This window comes from Dermacentor albipictus, chromosome 5 (genome assembly GCF_038994185.2).
Source record: "Dermacentor albipictus isolate Rhodes 1998 colony chromosome 5, USDA_Dalb.pri_finalv2, whole genome shotgun sequence".
In the NCBI taxonomy this organism is placed as follows: domain Eukaryota; kingdom Metazoa; phylum Arthropoda; class Arachnida; order Ixodida; family Ixodidae; genus Dermacentor; species Dermacentor albipictus.
In genome coordinates, this window is record NC_091825.1 from 74,561,361 (window position 1) to 74,567,500 (window position 6,140).

The window sequence follows — 6,140 nt, forward strand, 5'->3', positions numbered from 1 at the left end:
TAGAATTACAGTTAGAATGCTTTAATAGGGTTCCATTCATGAAACGAACTTTCAGAAATACATAACTGATATCTGCGGCTGATTGCAGGCTCAAACACGCGCGCACGCATTGAGCTGGGTGCTCCTTTCATCCTACGGCCGTGCAGACTGCAATAATTTTAATACGCTTCACAGAACCGTTCCTCACGTAGAAGACGCCATGTCGTGCTAATTCGACTGCATGTGCGCGAAAAGAACCGTCAGAAACTGCAACCGAGCGTATACCTGGCATGCAGCATGGAGAGCTCGCCCAAGCCACTATACCGACGACTTCCCATAGATGGCGCGACAGCCTACGCAATATGGCGGTGCCTATGAAAAAGGTCACCGCCATATTGGCTAAAGCCCAATCCTTCAGCAGGAAATTTTCTGAGCATGTGCAGAATACCTAATTTCGGAACGAAATTTCAAAATGTGCCTTTTCCGTGCTGGTAAATGGGCCGCCCGTTAACAATGATTTTAGGTACTTGCACGTGTGGTATAGAAAGTATGGCACCATATCAGACATTTGTAGATAAAGATTCGTTTCTGGAACAGGGTAGCAAACATTTCTAAGCGAGATTTTCAATTTGTGTGAGAGACAAATTGATTGCTCCACGAGGCTTATGTTTGTTATTGCAATTCAGCTGTCTATGTATATGGCAGACGTGATGATAAAGATGATGATTTAGTGCTTTAAACACAGCACACACCAACAACGCGGTCGCACAATTAATCGTATGTTTGTAAGAAACGCCCAAATAATACAAATCGCTGGATCCCACGCATGTGTGAGAGTCGGTGATAAGGAACGCTGCTGGGCGTATATGTAAATGTAGAGCCTTGTGGTATACTGGCACGGTCCCACTCCGGGAGATAGGCCAAGAATCGGGTAAGTCCACATAAAGTGCAAAAAAAGAGTCCACCTTTTATTATGGGCAACTTAGAATCGAAAGACTGCACACCCTGTGTGATTTTATTATAATCAAAAATATGCCATAACCCTCAAAATAAAAGCTCAAATTCAATTCGCATCAAAGAAAAGGAGGCTTAAATGTTTGTCTTCAGAGTTTATACCTCATTGATGCTAAAATAAGATCTTGGATTGCAGCGGTAACCTTCCCATCTCTATGCCTAAGTGTAGAGGCACCCAAGAATAGTACATTTTGAGCAGGTAAATCTAATCCGAAAAGGTGGAGTGGTGTTTCTAAAGTTCATTTTCTTAAGGTAACAAGTCATCGGCAAGAAATTAAAAACGTTTTATGGTCTCATCTTATCTAGACTTTTGAAAAATCGGGCAGGCCCCAGATGAGTCCGGGCTAAATAAAAATTTTGAAAATGTATGTGAGAAGGAAGCCTAGTCATAGTTACTTCATATTTTCGTTGGTTGCCACAGAATACCTTTACAGGGTACAATGAGTACTTAAAATTTCAAGGAATTTCTTATAGATTCGTACAGAGAATTCTCACAGCGTCATCTGTCTTTGAAATCGTGCGGATAATAAATTAAAAATTAGAGTATGTGGTTTTACTTGCCGAAACCACGATCTGATTATGAGGCACACCATAGTAAGGGACTTAAGAAATCTGGAATACCTGGGGCTCTTTATCTTGCACCTAAATCTAAGCACAAGGGTGCGAAATGAGGCCGCCATGGCCGGGATTCTGGCAGCTGTGATCAAGGCTTATGTAGGGAGGATTTGAATGGATCTGCTAGCTATCCACGCATTCGCCGATGAATCAGCCGTTTCATTTAGAACTAGGCCTGTTTGCCCAGTTACCCAGAGTAAATGGATATTAGTTAGCTTTAGAGGAACTAATGATTTAAACGCTTACAATACCTGAGATTCATGAGGTGCTATGAGTGAAGTACACAAGTACATAAAATCAATTACAACGACCAGATAATCTAGTGACGCATTAATTTACGAAGGGCCAGTACTATCGCTGAAAGTTCTACAAGAAATATTGCTACAAAGTCTGAAAGCGGCAGTGGAAATGACATATCGAGAATAGGCCTCTATATACCAATAGCACATATTTCTTCGTCGCTATGACCACCAGTCGCTATGACCACATTTGTTTGTTATTTCATTAGAAGACCCTGTGGTGTAGCCCTTAACGAATTTGGTAACATACGTGTTTTGCCTTACTGGGAAAAATATCGTCAAATTGTACGGGAAGAGAATTTTCCCTGTCACAAACGGGCTTTACATGTCTCATTCTAACGTTCAACGGATCGAGAAGACTTTCTACAAAAAAAACTTCATGTGTTTATTTATTGGTTATTTATACTTTAACTCCTAATAGCGCTGCGAATTTTCTTTCATTGACAAGGCCATTAGAGCGTGTTGATAATCGCAAGAAGAACAGACAATAACAAAATAGCAGCTGTTAACATATGCTTCTGCCAGTCATTCAAAAGGGCTTCAATAAAGCTTTAAAGACATTGTCTTTCCTGGCCGCACATATGGGTCCTGTAAAGACTTTGAGGTTCCTTCAATAAAAACTAAATTTAAGTTTGAAACAGACATGTGCCGTCGTGATCCGAAATATAGTGAAGCTAATTTGTCTGCCAGTCTACGTCTGCCCATAATAGGGACAATCAATTTTATCCGACACTTCAAAACTGTTTTGCTGCCTGAAAGAAGACGCTGTTACGATGAACTTTTCCAACAAAAATATCTTATTTCGCCTATATCTCATGGGATTTACATGCACCTTTGTGCTCGACGCTAGCCAAGATACTGTGAAGGTAAGGAGGTGAACATCGTAACGTGAGTCGTTCCTTGATGAAGCGGTCATTTTCAGCATCAGTAAACAGAGGGGCTACATAAGTGTTAGCTTAATTTTTAAACGTATTGGCTCTACTAATGTATGAAATAGCAGTGTGCATTGTTGTTTAGGGCAAGCTTACTCATTTTGACTGTAATATTCCTGCAGTACCTTAAGGGTAACAGACTGGATTCCAAGGGACGAGAAGCGTAGCAGGGGGCGGCACAAAATCAGGTGGGCGGATGATATTAAGAAGTTTGCAGGGACAACATGGCCACAAATATTACATGACCGGGGTAGTTGGAGAAGTATGGGAGAGGCCTTTGCCCTGCAGTGGGCGCAACCAGGCTGATGATGATGATGATGATCTGGTGGTGCGCTGGCTCGCCGCATCAGTTTCATCAGCAGGTCTCATGGTGTTAGGTTATACGCTGGCACGCCGCTACTTCCATGGCTATACCAGATGTTTCTTTTTATGCGAAACACTTTTTCTAGAAGGTTTCATAACTAGGGTCCTGCCATTTTTATGGTTAGGCAACGTGGATAGGTGAACATAAATGTCAGCAATGATTTGGAAAGTCCTCCCCTCTCTTAAAAGGGGAAGAAAGTTCGTTCATTCATTCAACGAAAGCAAGCTTTACAGCCTTTTGATTACTAGCTTTAGGGCACTTGTACCTTCGAAGTTCGAAGTTCGAGCCAAAGCATAGTGAAATCATCTATGCTGAGCAGAAGTCCTGTGACTTCGGCACTGAATCTTGCCGTGTGTGCGGGGTCGTTGCGTTCACAATCACTGTGTCGCGCTATGTCAATGAAGCGGGGGCATTAAGCGTTGAAAACAATTATAAGAACGAGAACTGACCAAAATAAATTTTTTATGCGAGTCTCTTGAGTCTCAGTTCAAATAATTAAGCAGGATAAAAGGCAGATCTCTGCTACTACCTTTTATGACATATATATATGATGATACTACATTTTATGAATATTGTACTAAAACACAAAATAATGAACTGATTCGCCGTGGTGGCATAGCGGCCATGGTGTTGCGCTGCTGAGCACGTGGTCGCGGGATGAAATCCCGCAGCAGCCGCCGCATTTCAATGGGAGCGACATGCCAAAACGCCCGTGTCCCGTGCATTGCGGTTACGTTAAAGGTCCCCTGGTGGTCAAAATTCTTCCGGAGCCCCCCCACTATGGCATACCTCAAAACCAAATCGTCGTTATGGAACCGAAAACCCCAAAATCGAATTTAATAACGAACTGCCAGCATCACCCTCACTGTATTGCGCTTGAAAGCAGACACTAAAATCTTTTGACCAGGTAAGATGTTAGCGCTAGGAGCATAATCTTGTAAAGACAAAAGTACGCAGCCATGGGAAAAAAATATCTGGGGGGGTAGGATGTTACATAATGAAAATCTTATGACGAGGCCCACTGAAGTGGAGGACACAGCAATAGTTTTAAGCACTTGGGGTTCTTTAAAGCGCATTTATTGTGTGGTGTACCAGCATTTTTTGCATATCGCCCTGTTGAAACGCATCAGCAGCGGCTGGGATTTAGCCTTCGGTGTAGGATGGGTATTGTAGGCGCCAATCGACGCAGAATTCGTGCGTAATAGGAAACTTACACCATTTAGCAAAGGTTGTGCCATGTATAGCATGTAGCAGTCGTTGTCAGTGTCCGAATAGTTCGCAAAGTTGCGTTAATCCTGCCATGTCAATTTATTTCTTGTGCATGAGCAAAATATTACACATCATCAGTATCAGGAGGTACTGCATGACGTATGCATCAAAAGCTAATTGTGTTGCTCTACTAGGCGGCCTTTTGTACCTGCACTTCCTTCTATGCTTATTCAAACTGGCGGCTTGTCATTGGTCACCATGTAAAAATAAAATAGTATTTACGTGCTCTCGCTAATCACTGATAGAATGACCACACGTCTCCCTTATTACAAATTTTCAAAGTTCTGAATGTTCATAAACTTTTCAGATGAAGGTTAATTTTTGTTTTGTTGTTAGAAGTCTGCAAAAATACGAGTAACTTCCTGCAAATCGCAAACTTCCATGAAAAAACTTCATCTTGAACAACTTCGGGTCATGAGCAGTGTCTTCTTACGCGGGCTGAAAATAACTGAGGTGTACCGACATTACATTGAGCCTCACCAGCTGTGCAAAAAAAGCTCGGTTTTACTGAAAAAAGAGTTGCGAACATTGTCTAAAAGTGAAGGGTATATTAAGCTAATGTAATATGATATAACTGTTAACCCGTTACATTTTGCTTTACTGTTTACATTGTGTTATTTATTTCTTAATGTGTTTGCGTACATATGTTAGCTATGTTTTTTCACTCTACTTTCTTATGTACTTTTTTAACTATAGGCACTTGCGCACCTTCTATGGTGTAAATAATCTGTTTACCTGCGCGTCAACTGTTATGAGAAACTTGTATGGAAGGCGGAGCCTGCGCTACAGCTTCTTTCCTACTTTGTTTCTCATACCATTACACGCGTGAACATGTTTATAAGAAATAAGTCAAACGATATTAAAGAACAGCCCCGATATCGACGATGCAGCTGCGTTATACTATGACAGTCATATAACTTTCCTCTTGGATTCCACAGGGGAGCGCAGCAACAGCACGAAGTTTCACGTCTGTTCACAAACTTCTGGCAGAAATATTTCTCGGCGATATGAGTTATCTGCTGTCTCCGCCAATTTTACAGCTTCAGCGGATGACGCAAAGTTAAACAGCGTCATAAACTAAGCTCAACTGCCTTGGCCGACGTCTGCGCTCCCCCATTTTTCACACAGCTTCAAGCTAGTTATCCAATGAATGAACAACTGCCTAAAAGATATAATTTAGAAATAACGAAAAAAGAAAGCAAACCATCACATGAGGGAGACACATGTTTGGCGTTGACCTCTGTTAACCATAAACCGCAGCTGCTCGAAGCAAAAAATCACAAATGGAGCCGACAGCTACTACCCGCACGAATGTTATCGCCACTAAATGCACGAATTGTTACGTCAACGCAGTCAGGTTGATACTTATTCGCAACTGCACAAAAATATTCTTAGAATTCGAAACATCCGAGTTATTCGGAAGGCTTTGGAAAAAGAACATGACCAAGAAAGCAGACTCATCTTGCGAGTAGTCAAAATACCATAGCTGGGTGGGTTAATAACTTCTGTAGCCTCTCTTTACAAAAAATATGCTTGTCTGCGACGTTGGCACAAAATGTGTAAAGGTTTCGTAATGAACCGCTGGTAGCAGAGATTACTATGCATGACGAAGCTATATGTTAGTTTTAGTGGCACACTTTATTGCGAATTTATCGATATGTAGGAAAG

At 41.6% G+C, this 6,140-nt stretch overlaps 1 long non-coding RNA gene across 1 annotated transcript in view; it reads left to right on the forward strand.

Annotated features, from left to right (window-relative positions):
• The first annotated feature begins 2,560 nt into the window (after window positions 1–2,560).
• The window catches only part of LOC135899762 (uncharacterized), a 16,753-nt gene continuing 13,173 nt past the window's right edge, over window positions 2,561–6,140 (forward strand). Inside the window, exon 1 of the long non-coding RNA XR_010563713.2 lies at window positions 2,561–2,773. This is a non-coding gene — a long non-coding RNA (uncharacterized lncRNA). The remainder of the gene's footprint in view (window positions 2,774–6,140) is intronic.